This window comes from Bombus terrestris, chromosome 5 (assembly GCF_910591885.1).
Source record: "Bombus terrestris chromosome 5, iyBomTerr1.2, whole genome shotgun sequence".
Taxonomy (NCBI): Eukaryota; Metazoa; Arthropoda; class Insecta; order Hymenoptera; family Apidae; genus Bombus; species Bombus terrestris.
This window is the reverse complement of record NC_063273.1, coordinates 3617736-3639011: the sequence shown is the minus strand read 5'-3', so window position 1 is coordinate 3639011 and position 21276 is coordinate 3617736. Positions and strand designations below refer to the sequence as shown.

At 40.0% G+C, this 21276-nt stretch overlaps 1 protein-coding gene and 1 long non-coding RNA gene across 6 annotated transcripts in view; one reads left to right on the top strand and one right to left on the bottom strand.

The window, feature by feature from the left end:
- The window catches only part of LOC100643446, a 127039-nt gene extending 115506 nt beyond the window's left edge, over positions 1 to 11533 (bottom strand). Inside the window, exons 1-2 of the long non-coding RNA XR_007224018.1 lie at positions 10949 to 11533; positions 10770 to 10870 (exon numbers count right to left, since the gene is read on the bottom strand). This is a non-coding gene — a long non-coding RNA (uncharacterized LOC100643446). The remainder of the gene's footprint in view (positions 1 to 10769; positions 10871 to 10948) is intronic.
- LOC100650807 overlaps positions 1 to 21276 on the top strand; it is a 587269-nt gene that overhangs the window by 211376 nt on the left and 354617 nt on the right. Inside the window, exon 1 of one of the 5 annotated variants that reach the window (XM_048405683.1) lies at positions 11678 to 12389. The exons of the other annotated variants lie outside the window; for them this stretch is intronic. The gene's annotated coding sequence lies outside the window, so the exon portion shown is untranslated. Of the gene's footprint in view, positions 1 to 11677; positions 12390 to 21276 lie in introns of those variants that run through there. 5 annotated transcript variants of the gene reach the window in all.

Genomic DNA, 21276 nt, shown 5'->3' with positions numbered 1-21276 from the left:
TTTTTCATTCACAATTAGATATTCCAATTACAAATCATATCTCTCTATATAGTAACGAGATATTAGTTTCTCATAAAATAGAAACCCAAATTTTAACCAAGTTCCATCTTCTTGATCATGAAACATTATTTTCTTAAATTTGATCAAAATATAAGACAGTCGTTATCAAGATATATAATTCCTTATTTATACATGTCAAAGTTCTTGAAAAAGTAGAAATGGATTTGTTAAAACAAAAGCAATTCAAAAAGGAAATTCAAAGCCAGTAGCGGAATTAGTAGCTTAATCTTTCACTAGTTCAGCAACATCATCGCTTCTACTTCCCTTGCTCTGAAACAAAAAGTCATTCAACGCCATTTCCGAGTTCATATCTCAAGCTATACCGTTGTCATTCGCGCGTTAATTGGAGTTCTTTCAATATACAGCTCAGTCTGAGATGCCAATAAACGTGCGCACGTGACAAATGGTCGCTCAAAACACGAATTGGTAATGGGTAGTTGCTATGTTGCTTGACGGAGACCGGTGAAATAGCGAAAGCTACGCAAGAAAATAGTCGACCATTCGTCAGCGAACGGCGATCGTGGACCATAATATACCGGGTCGGCAGATAAGTTACTGCGAGGGACAAGCATTAATTTGGGGCTGAGTTGGCGCGCGAGACGGCATGCCACGTCGAGCCACACCGAGAGCTCTCGGTGTGTGCGCTTCAGGACCTGTCCCTCGAGGCTATTCCGTCCCGCTAACGGATAGCCGGTGCCCTTAGACGAATCGATCCTTCTTAGTTGCAGCGCCAACCTCGCCACGAGAAAGACCGATTCGAAGTCGGGAGACGACCTCCTTCGACGACGAAAAACAAACATTCGATTCATTCCTCTTTCACAGTTGTCCTACGGCTTCGAAACGTCGAGCTTGGAACTGTGGCACTTTCAGCAGGAAACGACTCGAGAAACGTCTCGCTTCGCTGATCGACGTGGTTGCTCTCGATACCTCCGCGCCGATGCGCCTTTGCGCTTGGGAATTTTCGATTTCTTCTCGAGAAGGCGTTTCGCTTTGAAAGTTAATGCGAGACGAATTGATAGGTCACTGTTCTGGGAAATAATGGCAAAAACTTTTCGGAATTTCAATAACGCCACGACACGTTAGACGCAATTATCGTGGTTTTTATTATCATTTACCTCAAAGGGACGACACTAAATTGGTAAGATCGCTATTATATAGACTATCTTACGTACGTTAACACGAAAAATTCTAAATGAATTTTTGTATCTCGTCCGAGACATGATTTTCTACTTTATTCGCGAGGACAACGAGATCTAACAATATGCCTTATTTCTCGAAGTTTGAAATTCCAGTAGCGAGGAAAGAGTCGAAAAGGAATGAAAAGAGTGGGAATGGCATTCCCCTTTTACCATTCCCAAAATCACGAGGCAAGGCACGGACTTTTGACCGGGCAAGTAGTGTCGGAGCACGGTGGCGAACACGAAGGGGGAAGAAAGAGCAATTCAACGCTCCTCTCTTCCGAGTGTTCGGCACGACCCTGAAACTCTGGCAGTCACGCAAGCACGCGGAACGCCGGTAGGTATATTCCTGCCCCGGCGTTCCTTCGAAGTCCCGTAGTACTGGGAGGGTTCTAACGATGCTACGGAATTTTAATTCGATTTGTACCAGGGAGATCCCCGCGAGAGCGAAGCCACGCCGTCTACCAGCAGGCGTAGAATCAGAATCCCTCTCGTATTCTTCGTGCAATAAATCCTCGCGCGATGTAACCCAATTACTTCTAGTCGTGGCGTGTTCGCGTGCACGGAGGGTACATCGTCCTCTCACTTCCGATACGGAACCGACTACCAGCCTTTTATCAACGCGTTAATTGGAAAAGGGTGCAACTTCGCAGAAAAGTTACATCGTATCGACGACTTGCGAAGAAACTAGGAGATAGCGTACTTGTACTATATTCAACTTATGATAGTAACATTCGTAGCAGGTAGATAGAAGGTTCTTTTAATTTATGGTATCGTGGTTTTTGATTTGCTGATTTGTTTGTAATGCAAGTCGCGTTTCATGTTTTCTTCCGATCGATTTAATGGATCAGGTGATTGGTAATTCAGCGTTCTTCGGTTTGTATATTAGCTGGAAATGAACAGTGTTTGTTGGAATTCATTCTCTTTCATTAAGCGATAAATATCTTAACCATCCATTATATAGGGAAGATTTACTTAGCGAAACAACTGAATTATATCTCGAATATAATTCCCTTAGTCACGTTTAATCTATAATTTGTGGATCCTATTCCTAAACGTACAAATAAAATCGCCCGTGATAATAGGATTTTTGTTTGAAAACGAAACGCAGATTGACCTACTTTAAGTTGTATCCCCGTGAAGCTAACATAGGCAAAGCGGCGTTATTTTAATTGGTGACTTGTTGCGAATCATTTGTGTAAATTTACTTTTATTTACTTTTTCCTGCAATCAGAAATCGTTTCTATGAAACGCTGGCAATTATTTTAATTATTAATCTGCAGAAAAACTGCATTAGCTTCTGTTAACCAAATACTCTGTGTGGCAAACTTCCATTCCAGGATTTATTCCTAGGAATGGAGCGCTTTGCCTTTACTCGACTTAATTCCTAGCTGGATTGTATCAAGCTGGGGGACGGCTGAATGGTTTAAATCTACCGAAACAAACGTTACCCTCGTGATGAACGTCGAGAGTTTTTATCTCGACGAACTTGCTCCTTGCACGTCTTATCTGGGATTATTTCTTCTGTTACGGCTATTTCCGTGGGGATCTGCATAACCTGGTTGACAGATAATTTATACGTTCCCAAGTATTGCTCTTATTTTCTTTTGGTTTCTTCTACTAATCGTAAAGAGTACATTTACATTCGATTAAGGACGTTATTATGATAACGATAGGTTTCCTCAAGATGGGCAATTTTGATTACAAACGATGTAGTAGATACTATGGATCGAGTAGATGAAGCTGTATGAAGATCATAGAAGGAAGACGCAATAAGTCACATTTTTCATATTTTACAGAAAAACGTGTGATAGTTTTAAAGTTGTTTTTCTGTAATTTTCGTATTCTTCGTATTCTAAGGCAGTGATTTATAGAATTATTTCGTTCTATCGTATGAAAAAATGCAATATCTATTTCCAGCTAGGTTAGGTTGAAATGCAGCGTGCACAAACGGATCATATGACGTCATGTGTTCATAACATACTCCACTTTATTAATTCCAAAACCATCACGAAACGGTATACTATGAATTCAGTGTACAAACACGTCTTGCAAACAATCAACTTAACAAGTGTAACCAATCGAATGAAACGTACGTATCGATTCATCGAATAAACTCATCCCTCTTCTCTATACAAATTTCTGATACAAGATTCGCCACAATTGGCCTCGTAAATATCTAATTATTCAAGCATCGCGCGGTGGTGTCCGACTAATTTCATGCCGACGAGGAACGCGTCAACCGGCTGATAAGCCTGCGATAATTACTCAAATACCAACACTGAAAACGTCAAGCGTCGAGCAACGAAACCGATGAAAAAACAACAGGGATGATTCGAGACAGGCGGATTAAAAATTCCATTTTCGAGCCAGGGGAAGGGACAAGTTCAAGCGCGGAGCATCTCATTAAAACAGTTCGATGGACGGGACGCGCGATGACGAAAGGATTAACGTGGCAGAAGCTCGAGGGAGGCCGGAATGACAGTAATAACAGAGCCGTCCGTCAAAACCGAAGTTCCACGGACATGCTCGATAATCCAACGAGCCACGGTAACACCGGATGATCTGTCAGCTAGTTTTCCACCATCTCCCGCCCCAGGTCGACCTTCTCGAGAATCACAGCGAAGCTCTGGGAAATTTCGAAAACGACCGACCCTCCCGTCGACCAATTTTATTTTTCGCCCAGCGCGATAACGCACACGGGGGTTGGCTCGACTTTTCGACGTCATTTGGCACGGCCTGATAGGAAATGGAAACACAGTCGAAGGGGCTTCGACTGTCGATAATTCTCGGTGGTAACTGGCCGATTTCGAGGGGCATTTTGGCAGAGTGCGTGATTTCGATCCGATTGCTCGAAGGTGGAGCTGATCGCTGATACGTATGGTTAATTTATTGAGCGAAGACGCTTATTTTCAGCTTGTTTGTTTTAATAGAATTCAAGATGCTTCAAATATCTTTTTGATTTTTTTGTTCTTATAAGTATGGAACTTTCTGAAAATGGGAATCTTTTGAGGACGAAATATCAATGAAAAGAATCTTTTTCAAAATTCTCGGATCTTCTTTCATAACCATAATGTGTAAAGCAAGATTCGATTATATCGATTGACTGGAAAAAGCGGAGAATTAGAAAAAAGAATTGCGAATTACATGAACGTAATATGTCGGATGAATACAACGTTGGTTTCTAATAAAAATGCTTCTGAATTACGTTCAATCTTTAATTCTTAATTCTAAGTTCAAGTATACACAACGGAACAATTATTCTCGAATTTCTTGTTTAAGGGAAATTTCAAGCAATCGCGGAGAGAAAATCTTTCTTTTGAAAACTCTCGGCTATACAATCGTCGTATTTCGACTTCCGGATACATAGCAATGCGCGGGAGGTTGTTATAGACTTCGCTTAACATCTCGTACACGCAATATACGTGGAATAACATGTACCACTATTATCTCCATCTCATGCAAAGTTTTCTTCGTGGAACTGGTTACGTGGAGCAACTCAAATTAGACTTATCCGTGCTGCATCATCAACTCGTAGATGATGCATTAAGTTACTGCATTCGGTACAATAGGCCATGATACACGGGCAACTGTGCGTAAATGGGAAATTGCGAAGCGGAAAGTTTACTGCGCGCCGCATTGACTCACAGTTGACGAAACTGCATATTTATTTGTGTACCGGACGAAATTAAGAGCGATATAGCTACTTTCACGCCCTCTTCTCGGATAAATGGCTCTTACTTGTGAAAACGGTAAAAATATAACGGTAAAATGTAACGGGTAATTTGTTATATAGGGAGATGGATTTTTTTTTGTGTTAATTATCTAACAACTGGTATTTTTAGTTTATTCATGTAGAGAAAAAAGTTTGTGGACTAATAATAGTAATCTTGATTGTATTGTAAATGTGCATTACCTAACAGAAGTAGAATGGTATATTAATAAAACATAATAGACAATAAAATAAAATAAGTCGAAAATACAGATAAATACAGATAAATATATAGGTATGTGCGTATAGATAAAACCAAATAGAAGTAGGTTTTCAAGCTCATTCTCTAGGCTTTAAAATACTTGGAACTTTTGATTTTTAGATATAAAGTAAAATATATTTCTATTCTTGTTGACAATGAGATATGCCTTGTACAAACCTTACTATCTACTTTGAAAACATCTTAAATGTGTAGTATGCCAACTTTAATCACAAATGTTCTCTATATGTTTTCAAATTCTTCAGATATCTACGATCTGAGAATTCTGACGTCAAACCGCAAATGAATTTATCATAATATCATGTATCATGATTGCACAACGAACAAATGCATACAGAACGGTTCTTACCGAGGTTCGATGATTCAATTTTAAGGGCATTTTACAGGGAGCCGCGCTTTAACCAGCTAATATTAACACCATATTTCAGCGGATAACGAGAGAACGCGCGCCGTTTAACGCGTGCTCCGTCTACACGCAATGCGTAACAACGGCGATTTCTCTCAAAACCTCTCAACGTACGTCAGCGAAAATTTCTGGTAATAGTCCGGTAAGCCCTTTTCGGTGGGCGCACGATATTCCAATGGATTTTCGCAACGTTCCATGCTTGCCGATTCACGTGAATGCCCGGCATAAGCCACGTGGGCTTAACAAAATGATCCACGATGAATGAAACGCTATTTTATCTATAGAGCGGTTGGTCGAATATGTCGATTCGGAGCCAAAAAGATATCGTTGAATCCATGCCAGAAATTTCGTGACGGAATCTTGCGGTCGTGACGTTTTTCTAGAAATAAATATGTACGTGTATTATGTGTGCGTGTTCAAGTATGTGCGAGCATCATCCTGCCATTTCATACGTTTTGGCTCGGTCGCCATTATATGACGTCGAATCGCGATACATATTTGAATTTCCATTCTGATCTGTTCACTACACTGACCATTTACTCGGCTTGATGCTTCGTATATAGAATTCTCCCGTTCTCTCTCTCTCTCTCTCTCTCTCTTCTTCTCTCGTTGTGTATTTTTTACTTTGATTACCAATTTTGATAATATCCGTGAGCATAGTGCCAATATCCGTATGCAAAATACAGAACGAGGATTATACGTTTTTCACGAAACGAATGTATGAATTTTCTGTCAACGAACAGATATGTGGAAAATATTACGGGAAAAAGTCGATAAACCCTAGAAATATTGTAGATTATTTAAAATTCCAATTATCGTGGTCTGTTAATTCTGTGGAAATCGCAGTTCTACATCTTCCATAGCAAATATATCTGAGTATAATAGTGAGGTAATTAATTAATGTAGTTTTAATAATTAAAAATATCTAAAAATTAGGTTATTTACAGTGAAACATCATGATTGAGGTATGATAAAACAAATTTAGAATTGAGTAATGATGAGGTAGGGTATACAAATTTCATGTCAGCCAGGTATTAGGTTAAAGTAAGCAAAGGTAACATCTTCTCTTTCGTTTCATTCTTTTTTCACTGCCCATTACACCATATGTCTACTTTTTCTTCCCCCAGCTACTATTCTCCTTCAACTTCCCCTCCCTTTTTTGCCTCTCCTCTTTCGACAATCCTATTTCTTCGTTCTTTTCCTCTTTTTCGTCTTCTTTCGTTTCTTCTCCCTCCCCATTCCAATTTTGGCAATTGTTCCGAATAAATTTAATTTTGATGTCTAATAATTTCGCATGGTAAACGTTATATTTAATCTGCAGAAAATTGTACATTCTGCCAAACTATGAACGAGGAAACAAAAGTTGAGGTCATCTGAATACGCCAAAGCACAAGCCAAAGAAAACACGCGCGCTATCTTCGAAGCTCCGATTTCTTCATGAAAATATCGAGGAATGTTGCATTATATTCCGTTAATTTTAAAAAGGTCATCCACTTCTTACTTCCTCTTTCTCGCCCCTTTCCATATACACGATATTAATCTGCATTAATTCAATATCGTGATTCACTTATACGTTAGAATGGAATGCTGGTGATACAGCGGGGTAATTTCCTTTTTTTTATCTGACGGCGTTTCGCAAAATGAATATTATATTTGGAAGAATACGATGCTCGCCTACTCCATGTCGGTATAAGAAGCGCATAGAATATTTTAATTAAATCCGAGCCCTCAGAGAATCTCGGCAAAAGGAAAGAAAGTACATATAGCGGGAGTATACTGCCTTGAGGAGATTTATTACCGTACTTGGAAAGACTAAAACGCGACCGAGTAAATAGCGAGGAACGTGGAGTTTATCCGATGCTGTTAAAAATTCTTTAAGCATCTCCCTCGGCCAGGTATATCTAACGTTCGAGAATTAATTAAAAAGATGTGCCTTTATCGCAATTATCAAGATGTTGCGAAACACGAAATAAATATCCACGATTAATATTTTTTATGGATTAAACAATGAATCACGAAGACGAGTTATTTATAAAAGCTTTAATTTACATACTATTGCAAACATATCTGTGTGAACATCATCCAGTAAGAATGTATATCTTATAAAAATGAATTATGCTAAATAAAGCTCTACTAGCCGTTTCTTCTAAACATAATCAATCGTTGTTCTTTATTTTCGTCCCGATAAATAAATAAGCATGGTCGCGTAGGCGAGCACGCAGCAACACTTAATTTTCTCGGATAAAGACCAAGACTTTACGAGCGTTTTATCCAGCTTACCCGGAACCGTTGATTATCCCTGTGCAAGGGACGTAAAATGAATCTAACTCAAATGGATTTCTACTTGAACTAGACAACGCAATTATTTGTAATCGCAACAATGTAATTACTTGACATAAGTTATTGGAACGTGCGGTTGCAAATCACTCGCAGAGAGAATCCGTTGGCAACTATTTGCGGATCTATTGAGAATTTGGATCCGTAGATACGAATTGCCGCTATGCATGCCGTACAACCATCTCGCTGTTTCGTATCAAACTGATTCGCCGAGCTTTCTCGCGTTCTCTACTAAAAATATCGACGGATGTATCGGTTACAAAACACGAAGCAAAGAAGCTCGGTGCGAATAGTCACGACACGTTAGCAAGGGGGGCCTGGAATTAATGATCCAATGGGATCTCGTTAACATCGCCAGCAAAATTGTTATTAAATCGAGCGGCTTTGTTTGAATCCGCGGCTGCAGTTAATTAGGTGAGCGAGACAAATGGCGTTGTGCCTTTTCCTCACTTTGTAAATCCGTTGGCGGTTACTCTCGAAATTCGAAGTGTCATCTGCGCGTACCAAAGTGGCCTACGTGTATTTTACAAAAAGTCCAGGGAACAACCGACCACGGCAAAAAGAGACGATCCCTGTGGCGCCATTTCAACGATTTACAGCATCGCTTTTCTACGGTCGTTATGCTCCTAACTGTTCGTCGATCGTAATTTTCCCGGCTAATGTGCTTAACCATCGTCAACTCCTGCCTCCATATCGGCGTGTCTTGTCAATCATATTAAAAATAGAACTGCCTACTTCCGATTGTTATTTATTTTTCCTTCAGAATCACGGCGCGGCGTAAGCTTGTTCATTGAAATAAATTTTCGTACGCTCGTATCTTCCGACCAAGTTAAACATTTCTTAGTAAAGAAAAATTAAAAAAGGCTGCAGCGAATCTAGTGAATGTAGGGGAAACGAATCGAAAGTTCCTTCCTCGATCCTTTTTATTATCATTTCTCAATAGTAAATTTGTAATTTATTTTACTTTGACGTACACGCGGTTGCTTTCTCCCCCAGCCATTTGTATCCGATAAAATATGCTGCTTTGCTCGGATGTTTAATGAACGATCTTGCGAATATTGAAAGAGCATATTTAGTCGACGGAGCATGTTTTACGTTTAATCTATAATCTACACGCATTATGCGGTCTAACGTTCCCATCTTGTTATACTCGCAATTTCTAAATAGAGAACATTTAGATATCTTCTTAACTACATGCGACATCAGAACGTAACTTTTGGTATTGCCATATCCTTCAATCTCGTTTTACCACGCATGCTTTATGATTCACCCAATTATAATCCGCGATCATAAAACACGACCACGTAGCTTGACTTTTACAACTCGTGTTTTATTCGGAGAAAAGAAAACGAGACCTGATCTGCGATTGCTCAGTCTGGACAGTAGTGTTCAAATAACGTGTCCACTAAAAAGTACCAAGCGTACTATGTACATCATTTCGTAAGGAGGCATAAACGTTAAATTTACTTTAAATTAGAACGATTTGTTTTCCAAGCAATGACTGTTGGGGATAAGTAGGTCGAGATCAGTGAAAACAAGGAATATCAGTGGAGCAGACGGAAATATAGAAACTGGCTTGATTTCCATTTCTTTCGCGATGAAAATTGTGCGCGGGCGCAAAGAAACATCGAAGACAGGTGAAGCAATAACATGCGGAGCAGTAACAGGCTGGAGCAACGTCCAGCAGCTAACGTTGGCGGGAAAACAAAACGTGCAGATAATTCCCGGCTGAAATTATTTACACAGGGAATAACGAAAATTCTGCGGCCACGTTGACAATTAACAGAAGCTCTACGTCAAATAGATTTGTTTTTTCACGGCCATTAGTAAGGTTACACCGGAACATTTCCCTTAATCCGTGTTTACGGAGGGTCGAGGCTGCGGTATATCCGTTCCTCTATCTCTCCGTTAAGAAACGAGAAGCTTACCAGACGCTGCATTTTTTTGTAAACGAGCCGGGATAATGGTGCAAACCGCAAGTAAGGAACCACGCTAAAATGTTGCACCTTACACCTTACACCTTACGCCGACAGCGTGCGATAACATTCCTGGTATGGTAACAAATTCGTCCAAGCTTTATTTGCATAGCTACCGTGCTACCGATGTATCTCGAAATTAATGACTGGTTTCCGTGTTATACTTGTTGCGTTTGCAAAATTCGGTGTGATATTTATAACGAAAATCGATCAATTCTCTGGAATCCATCATTGTTCTATATATGTTGATTATAGTTTAGACGAGAGCAAAGTAGTAATTGACTCTATAGTCTGCATTTATTATGTATCTGTGTAATCTGTATGTACATATGTATTGAAATAGATTTGTGCCACGACTATAATAGCCTAAGCATCTTTCTTACATATATAATAAGTAAAAGATTTAATTACTGTGATACAATACATATAACAGAAAATTAAGAAGTCTAATTGTAGTAATGATCGAGATAAGGTTATGTTACATAGAAAAATGCTTGTACAAGTAGACTATAACGATAGAAATGCAATTATTTAACAATTAAAAATAATACTTTCAGTAGAAGTTACATATATCGAGTTTCATAGAAAGATTTCCAATCATATTCCGCCATTTTATAACTCTGTCACCTTTAGTTATACTACAATATTAATGGTGAATATAAGAAACATTATAAACTCACAATGGCATGATACGTGCAGATTCGTGCATTGCAGATTCTTCGTTCAAGAATAAATTGAAACTGAACAATAATATTCTTCGAAATAACACCTTATCTTTAAGGAGATCGACTTTGAAAACATTCTAAGTATGTGTACTTACCCTTAGCTCGAACACAAGACTCGGCGAACCTTGTCGCGTAGCTCTCTGTTTGTCGTTATGTTTATAAACATGATTTCCGATGTAGTTTACTACCCAGCGTCCTGGAAGTTTGTTATCGATATGAATAATCAATATCTTACAAGATATGTATATAATAGTTAGAAAGTAAGACAACGTACAGATGAACCGCATTACCGCACGTAATATAGGACGATGACAAAGACTCGCGATGACAACGACAACATAGACGTGAATTTAAAATTCGTTTCCCCCACTCGGTCGGAACGTACAACATGAAAGGGGAAGCGGGCCGAAAGGACGACATAGCGCGAGTGCGCGCGCCTATGGCGCGCGCGGAAGGACGGTTGGCCGCGAGGAAAAGAGGGTGAGCACTACAGGTGGTGGGCGTCCCAACGTCGTGAGCGCCGCTGCACAACGCGACAAACAACTAAAACGCGGCCGTCGAAAATCCAACCCAACGTGTGTGTCCATCCATCCGTCGGTGGTATATACGACACGTTTGTCACGACGCGATGCGATGATCCAAACGCAGCGAACGACCGTCAATTTCGGCTAAGTCTTCGTCGTACGCGTTCGCGCTCTTCCGTTGAATCCTAGCCATATCTCTCTTGCTCTTCCTAGGCTACGCACATTATATATACGTACAGATATAACACACACATACAGCGATACACGATCTATATATTTCTCTTTCTACCCGTAGCCTACTATTACTACGTGCACGCGCACTGATCTACCTATCTCTCTCCCTTTCCGGCATCCCCCTTCTTCTCTCTTTCTCTGACCTTCCGTCCTTACCCCTCTCGCGTGCCCGTCGGATCGTTTCGACGAGATACCGCGCAGTGGCGCAGTCGTCGCCACGAGAGCGACGTGCTCTCCGTCGGTGGTCATGAATCGTGCGGCGGAAGAGGTCCTCGCGAGCCGGCCGCCGCCGTCGTCGTTGTAGTCGCGTCGTCCTAGTCATCGTCGTCGCGCCGTTGTACTAGTCCTCGTCTTCGCGCGATCGTCACGCGTCTGTGGATCTTTGTAGAAGTCGTGTTTGATACGTGCGGTGGTCGTCGTTGTCGTGGTGGTGATCGTGTGGTACACCGGATCTCTTTGAGCGGACGATCTCGGTCTCGCGTGTGGTCGATTACGAGCGCGACTGTACCGATCAAACTCCGCCGGTGTTGTTGTTGTCGTTTACCGTGTGACGATCGAGTGGTGGTTTTAACGAGAGGAAGAAATATGGGCATTGGTTGGCGCGTGCCGCGTCGCGGTGAACGTTGCGTCGCTGATCGCCGACAGCGGCGCCATAACGGGGCGCGTTCGCACGCGATCACAGTGTGAGACGAGAGAAAAAAATATAGAAGAGGAAGAGGAAGAAGTGCGGAAGCCGGTTGCACGCCGTTCAACCGGAGGAGATATATAAGGTCCGCTGCTCCTGTTTGTATTGGTTTTTTCTAGTCAGTGCCGTGATCATAGCCGCGTGCAACCACGCTCGTTCGGAGATTGTGCTCTGTGCCCCAGCGGGAGAACGAGAGCGCGCCGAGGGCTGAAAATGTGAGAAACTTGTTGTTCCGGCTGGTTGGCGGGACACCGGACGATTTCGTTGACAAGGTAATGCGATACGGCTGACCAGGCGTTTTTACGCGCCAAATAAACGCGGGTATGGTTCGTGTCCGCGTGATTTACGCTCTGTACGCGCGCAAACGCGACACGTCGCGGATTTCGCTGAAACGTGTGCACGTTAATTACACGATTTGTGGACTCTACCTGTTCTCGTGCAACCGTTTTTTCGCTACCCGTGTTTAGTGTCGATGTGCAGTATCGCTCACACGTCTACGTGTGCGAGGTGCATTTTCCATCGCAATTTCGCGTGAAAATATCGCATCGCGTCGCGAGGATTCATCGAAATAGCCAACCCATTGTCGACGTCGATTAACGTAATGGTCGATCGCGTGTTAGACAGTGATCGATCGTAATATAGTTTGACACGGTTACACTTAGAAAGTAAGGATCGCGTAATACGTTTTCGCGATGACAGATGTAGGTTAGATTGTATGATCTTGGATAGTTAACTTCAACGCTTTTCAGTGTCGCGTATCGAAGCAATTATTAACGTCTTGTTATACATCCGTACGCTGTAAAGATGGCCGCCGTTATCGATCTATATTTCTCTTCGATATATCAAACGACCCCAATTTTTTACTTCAATTCAAATATCACAATTTTACCATGTATTTTATAATAATTAGAAACATTCAGAATAAGTGTTAACTCTCTTTGATAATTCGAAAAGACTCAAGGGAATCGATTCATTTTACTTGCTCCGAATAGGAATGTCAAATCGCTTTTTCTTCCTGCAAAGTTGATATTCGAGCCGGCTGCGTTCGAATAAGCGGGAAGTGATTAATTGAACGCTCGTTCCGCGGTTCGACGGCGCGTAACAACGAAACTCGCTTTGCAGCAGGACCAGTAGCTGCTCCGTGAAAGCGTAGAACTCACGGACGAATAAAGAGACTCCGTGAGTAGTGGCGGCTGTTCGTCTCTGACGTCCGGCGGATTTACTGTTTACGCTGTTTCCGGCGTTAACTGTGCACGTTGGAAATTTCGTAGTTTCGCGAGGCGTTCGGTGACTTGTGCTTTTTCAGATCGATACCGGAGTCAAGGTTGCCGGTACGGCGGCACGTAAAAATAATAACACGCCGCGGAAACGGCGAGAGGGGAGCAAGGAGGAGGGAAGATGGAAACAAAGAGGGAACGTGCAACGAAGTGTTTTACGCTCCCTGTTGCTCCCTACATTGTTCCATATTTGTCCGGCTTCGGTGACCCTATCGGAAAAGCGCTATAAATAGAGAACGATTTCCAATTTTACACAGAAAGGCAGGCAACGCACCAACTGCAGACGAGATGCGACTACTCGAGTGCGCCAGACGTTTCCTTTCGTAATTAGGTCAATCTGTACGTAATGAGACATTACTCGCGCGCGTTTCTCTACGACCATTCTCGCGTCGTTTCGCCTCATTTCAGACGGCGAGATTTGTCCCCCCGGATCGAAAGATTTTAATTAAAGGTTTGCCACCGAGATTCGGCGACGACCGCGCGTCCCGACGCCACGACCTGTCGTCTTCGCGCTCACGTTTTCGAGAATACGCTCGGCAACGAGAAATGAAGCGAGAAATTGGTCCAACGAGTTCGATTCGAAGAGATACGATCGTTTTATGAATATATGGAAACGGATCTTTGTTGATTCGGTAGTACTAATGGTTATGGATTCATTGATAAATATCGATGAATATTGATGCGAATAATAGAGATAGTTGTCAGAGTAGAGCAGAGTAATGGGTATAAGTAGTTGTTTACGAACGAAGAGAAGAATGGAAATTGACATTAGTTGTATTGCTTGCGGAGAAAACAAAAGAATCGAGTTCTTTCTGCCTCGGTTCCTATCTTTCTTTTTGCTTTACGTTAATTTATTTTCATAATATCAAAGATTTTTACTTTTGCAAGAATCCCTAGAAACCCTTGGTCATAACGACGATGAATAAATTTGTACGTGTGATTTTTTTCAACGATTCGAGTAGTTTAAAAATGCCAGAATGTAATTAAATTACAAAGACGTTACTTAAGTAGAAGTGCTATCAACATTTTTCACTATCTGTAGCTCACTTATACTTCGAAACTTTACAATCATTTATAAATGGTTCGCCGTCAACAGTCACCACTAATATGATCATTTTACGTTGTTGCTTCTAAATAGATAATTTATATACACGGAAGGGACATGGAATCTGTCGTGTCCGTGTAAATCAAAGTTAAAACTTTAACCGAGTAGAGATCACCGACCAGAGAATTATTACGGAATATCGTTGGACCGTGTCGCAATCACGGCCCCGGTATTAGTTACATTCTTCATTCAGTGAGTGCATCAGCGACTTCCTCGTCGGTGGCGTGTATCTGCGCGCGTGGCGCTTTAAAATAGTCACCGGTAAATATACACACCAGCGGGGGAACACTTTTATTTATCGCGGCTACTACGTGCCGTTTCTGATTGACGGGCATTAGCTGCGGCCACTCGAACGTTCGTGCGCGGCTACCGTTTCGAAACGAATCGAAACGTCGCCGAATATTTACGGGGAATTTCCGCTATCGCGAGGAGGCCCGCGAAAGTTTAGATCGCTTTGCGGAATCGAGAAGGTGCAGAACGGATTAGAATTTCAGATGCACGCTTCGTTGCTATAGGATGTTTGCCGAAGTGATCTGTGATTGCTTGATGAGGAGAAAATGGAGATTCAACTTTGATTACTAGGAAATTGTAATGGAAGGGATTTTGGGAATAGTAGTACTGGCTGAGAATTGAAGGATTTGCAGTAGGAAGATTCGATATTTGAAGTGTGTTTTTTGAAAGAGAAAGAAAGCTATAGCTAGAAGGTATTTTATATTCGAAAGTATCAAAATTTATTTTTACGAACATGGGTTGTTTATTCAGATGGTTTTCGTTGCTTTAGTCAAATTATTGGAAAGAGGAATTGTTTAACCGAACTGCTCCCTTTGATTTTTATCGAGCTATTTATTTGTTATCGAGGATTTTTGTCGATTTACAAAAGAGGGAAAGAATGTACATTTAAACTGTAGTATGATATGCAGAGTCTGACCATGTCGGGTGAATCTACTGCGCTGTTATGTGTCTTTTCTCCGCTAGCATAATGTTACAAAATTTAAATTGTCTTGAATTTTCAAGTAAAATTAATATTATTTAAATTCATTTGTAATCTTTACCATTTTGATAGATATCGTGTAGGATGTGCTGCTGCTTTCGAAGATGATGTTACTGATTCAATATTGTCTGAGTGCACGTTACGTGTTTTGAAAAGGTCAGGAGGATCGGATTAAATCTTTGAAGCAGTCATTGTTATAGTGTATTATACGTATAGCACACAGATTTTCTTGTGATGAACGATATGAATACAATCTGTATGACAACAATAATAATTAAATTCATGCTTAGCTTAAATACATCCATAGTAGATCGAGTCACTTAAGATAAATTGGTATATACTACAATATATACCCGTATATGTTCAGTTTATATTTGTCACTGGCAAGAAAGTTGCTAAAGTATCTAGCGTAATACACAATTTTGATTCGAATTCTTTAACTTGAAGTTATTGCAATCGACATGATAAGTTTCGTGACTGTGAATTTCTCAAAATTGAAAAAACAGCGCTGCGGAATGAGTCTCAGATTCTTCGTAGAAAACAAATAATCCGAATGAATAAAGTATGATTCATCGCGTTTGGCAAAGTACGTGTTTATCTTTTAGTATCATCACTTTTTCCCGCATTTGTTAATTTTTTATTCGAAGCTCGATCAGTTTTTCGTATAAAAATATCGCCCCGTCGAATGTAGATATTTATTTTCGTTTCACAACGACGTATCTTCCCTTTTATTCCTCTCCAATAAATCGTGCAATTATTTGCCTTGTGACTATCTCTCCGTGGAATGGATCAACGTCTCTTCGTTAAAACGATCGTTTCCTATTCATGAGATACAGTTTACAACTCATTCTATTTTCTTATCTCCATATATACGTCTGAATACGTTATATATAATACATTTCAAGGATTGGTAGCATATATGTACGTACATATGTCTTAAGGTAATGAAGCATCGCATATAAAAACGGTATTTTTGTCGGAAATGTATTGTACCTTCCCTCGTTCGTTTCATATTTTATGCTATGTTATCTTTAACATTGCAATTTATATTTTGTGCGTAAATTTTCACTAAATTGCCAATTAATTACAAACTTACATGCACATAACATTTTTCTTTCTATGGAAAAGAAGAGAAACGTGTATTTGATAGATTTAAATAAACAATAATTCCTCTCAATATAATTATAGAATACCTGGGATTATTAACAATGAATATTATTATCTTATATGTTATAATAATATACATGGTCAAAAAATTCATGAGATACAATCAACAGATTGAAAGTTAGTTTCACAGCAATTAACGTCCTATTCTACTTGTCTATTCATCGTTCTCCTAATCTACTAATTGCAGCATTACACACTATGCCCATCCCCCGGACTTACTCGAACCAACACAAGAGTAAACCAATCTGGAAGAACCGAACAAAATCTCCATTCCACTTTCGTACATGTATATTTCCAGCTATCAACCAATATCTGCACGTTTTAACGGCATTTGTCCTTTTTCAACGAAACCAAAACTACGCTCCAGAACCATTTCACGTCGATCGTGTATCATTCGCGATAGAACTGTACGCTTTTCTTTCTGATCGCGCCCGTGAGCTGCGCAAGAAACGAGCGGAAATAATTTCAAAGCCGGACGCATTTGCCGATAGAAAAATACAGAACGATGCAAAGGGATGCAAACGAACGGATACAGCTTATCCCGGCGTTATTTTTCCTTTCCATTATATCGAGAATCTTACTCGCGATTCATTTCCGACTGCATGGGTTAGAGCTTTAGATTAGCGAGGCTTTTCCGTTCGCTTGCTTCCTCCCTGCTTTTTCTCCCCTCTTTTTTCCTCTCGACCTTGGTCCCTCTGCCTGCGATAAACATTTCCACATCGCTTTGACTCATTTCAATATTCAGCCACGAGTGGAAATTGACAGAACTTGTTACGGTCTCGCCACAGGCGAGAAATCCGATGTTGCTTGAATAAAAAGCAGAGAAAACGGAATAAAAGAGCCGAATGGGCGGGAGATCCACTCTCGTTCTCTTTCGTTCCTTTCCATTCTCTGTCCAGCGTTCAAGTATTCAACGATCGTTGCGAATCGCGAATTAACCCCACGGGTTCGACAGGGCGAGCCGCCCACCCTTTCGCGATCCTCTTCCGGTATTCTAAAAAATAATTCTCGCGCTTCGGGCGGTTATCGTGTGCACGTGAAGCCGAAGTAAGAGAGCCGTTTGCCCGTACTCTTTATCGAAAATTGCTTCATTTATTAAACCGTTTAATATTGGATTTAAAAGCGCCGCGAACGATTCCTTTGAAGTCAGCCGCAGACAGGAAACGCGAAACATCGGTCGGTTCGTAGGGATGTTTCAGTGCAAACAGCACACCGGAAGAAAGAAGGAATGGAAATTAAAAAGTTTCGGACAAGCCACGTTAGGTCATCGTTGTTGCATTTTTGAAGCAGTTATAATTACTGCTTTGCACTCGGTATAAATAAAGCATTCCTTTATGCGTCGTGAGAGTGGTAATAATAGTTTTTGTAGAATAATTCAAGACAGGAGGAGAAATATTGTTGTTGCTTGCAGAACTCTGATATAGTAAATATCGTAATGTGATTATTGTGTAAAATGTTAGACTCTTGTCTTGTAATATCCGTGACAATCGTGACACATATTACGATTATGGTTGTATTCGTATCATCCTTTTAATCCCAAGACATATCGTACTTGTAGTTTTTCTACTTTCAAATATTTATATCGAAGATTGACAAATACAAACTATACATACAAATGTGTCGCAATAGATAAAGGATTAGGGACTGAATTTAATCACCTAACAGCGTCGTCACACGGTATTAATCACATTTGTACGGATATCAAGCTTATTTATTTGTTATCGAACACAGTGCTGTCGAAAAAAACACCTAGTGCATACCTTTGTTATCGTCTATGGGATTTTCGGGTTCTGGCTTCAATTTTTTCCCCTGTCATATCGCGCTACGGTATCTGTTTCTTTGGCTGCGGTCCAATAGATTTGGACGCGACCATTTCATTATTTTTTTGACTCGGGGCAAAATCTGTGGATCCAGTTTGTATGTGTGCGGATTTGAAATCGAAAAAGAACACGGCTATGTGCGTGACATACGGCTGTCACGTGCGTTTAACGTCATAGTGAACGCATCCGGGCCAAGCATCGACAGCTGTTCTCATTTCTCGCCTTCTGGATGGATATTTCTGTACCATTTGATGCATACGCGATAATCAGGCTGATTGATATCGGTATTGCACCGGAAAACTCAGGTTCTTCAATTAACGCGTCTAAATGGTCGCCCTAGTTTCTCCTACTATCAGCTTCGCATCCTAATCATCTTAACTTTGTGAACAAAACACGACCTCTGTGTAGAAGAACTTCTATTTGAAATTTATATCAACGATTTTTTCTGTTTTCAAGGCTCTTTTCAAACATATCTAAGAATATGTATTTGTAAAATGTCATGTGATATTTTGGATCTAAGGTTCAATAGTTTTGTATGTTTTTCGTGAAGTAGAATTAGGTGGAATAGTTAAGTAAAGTAAGATTAATTAAAGTACAAGAAGTAGTCGAACATGTTCATGTTTCTCAGCAGAACAATTTGTTAAGTTTCTTCTATCGTTTGCACCTGGGGCGCTGGTTCCTTATAGACGTGTATTTAAATAAATATCTATTAGAATGTTAATATATTTAGATGCACTTGGATGTTTCTTAAATATCAAATTCGAAGAATGATTCATATATAACAATGATTCATATGTATGCAAAATCGAGCTAGTAAATATAATATCTAATACCAATGTTAATTGAATACTAAATATTAATTATTATTACACATTCATAATTATCAGATTATATAGTAATTACCAGTTCATAAGGATTAAAATACTAAGGAGATTAACCAAATGATAATTACCATGATTACTTAAACTATTTACCGATTAGAATAATCACTTAAACTGTATTTTCTATTTTTTACACACTAATGGTTTTATAAATCAGTTATGTTATCAAAATTATCCAATTATTTGACCTTGGTGTAAAACATGTATTCTTCCATCGTCTGCATAGTCTAAAAAATATTGCTTGTCATATTAAAATACAGAAAAGCTCTGCGATAGTGAAAACTGTTAAAAAATTGATCTTATCGATTATAACATTGACTAACAGTTTCTTTTTATTTTTATCTTTGTTTTATTAAAACATTCTTTTTTAGTCGTAAAGCGAGATTGAAATAAAAAAATTACAAGAATGTACTTACTATATTTGTTTCTACGATCTTCGTGTACATATATATAATTTCCGCAAACTTCTATTTCCGTAGTTAGGAGAAACTGGAAAGAGGAAGTGGTAGGTCGTTCGATTTTTTGGCATTTTGGCCGGTCATGGTGCCGGTGGTTTTATCGTAAATCACTCGTGAAAACGTGGCGTGTCAGCGAGAACACGAAACGGTGCGTTCACGAGCGCCGGTACGTGCAAAACGTAAAATCGTGCAAAGCGCCAGCTTGCTAGCCTAATCAACTTAGCGTGCGCTACCACTAACACCGTCTCGAGGTCTTCGCGGTCTGCCAACGAATGTCCCCTGTCACGAAATCGCAGATGCGAAACAATGCGTAACGGCCAGTGTGCGCGACATTAGACAACTGCATTGCAAATTACCGCAGGATATGTCAGTGAGAAGCGGCTAATTTTGGTGCGTTCGTCATCGTCTCGATTGTTTTTCCCGCGAAATATCGTTGCGCCAAACAAGGAGATACGATGGTGAACGGAATGAGAATTTTTTCCTCTGCGTTTTTAGAACGCGAACGAAAAAGTGATACGTGAAATGGAGTAAAATATTAATTTTCTTTCTTCGAACGAAAGAGTGATTTTATATTTGATATAAAGGGATTTTATTCTGTTCTGATTAAAAAGAACGATGGAATTATGTTAAAAGTGGTAGTATTACATTCGGTATAATAATAATTTCTACCGTTCGAAGCAGAGAAGATTATTTTACCTCCAAATCAATATCAGTCTTCATATACTTCTTTCTATAACATCATTTCTTTACGTTATTACAAAATACGGTGCCTCCGATGATTTTGCAACGCGTATTATTCGAATATGTTTTTGTACAAATAAACTTCGTGAATGCGTGAAAATGAAATATTACATTAAAGACAAGTCAGGGATTTACGAACACTTTATCATCCATTTCCTGTTTTTAAATGTTCATATAATGCATCACACTCGTTCACGGATTATAACGTAGACATTCGTCAACAGCCATAATGCTCTCAAATCAAATTTCAAGCATTTCCTCACTCTGTAAAATTCAGTCAGTTGTTATTTCTTACTCCATTCAATCTACCTGTACAACCCTACAGCGACTGTCTTTATGAATCTTTTAATCGTATCTTCTCCTACAACGCTGCTACATCCTTCACCGGTGTACGTCTTAAAACTTTCCAAGCATCGAGTACTCGCACCCAGGTTCCATTGCTTATTTCTCTCCGTTAATACGCCGTCGAGAAATGTAATAGTGTCGTAAAACAATTATTGAACCATTAGCTCGCGTGCAACGAACGGGAGACGCGTACGGATAGACGGACGATAATTACGCTCGTTCAGTGTCTTTGGAACTATAACGCGTATATACTGGCGCAGATAGTGGTTTCGATAAATTTAACGTTGATCGTGTAAAAAGAAATAACTGTTTGATATAGAGGAGTTGGACGAAATGATGGAAACACCTACTATATGTTATATACGTATATAGTA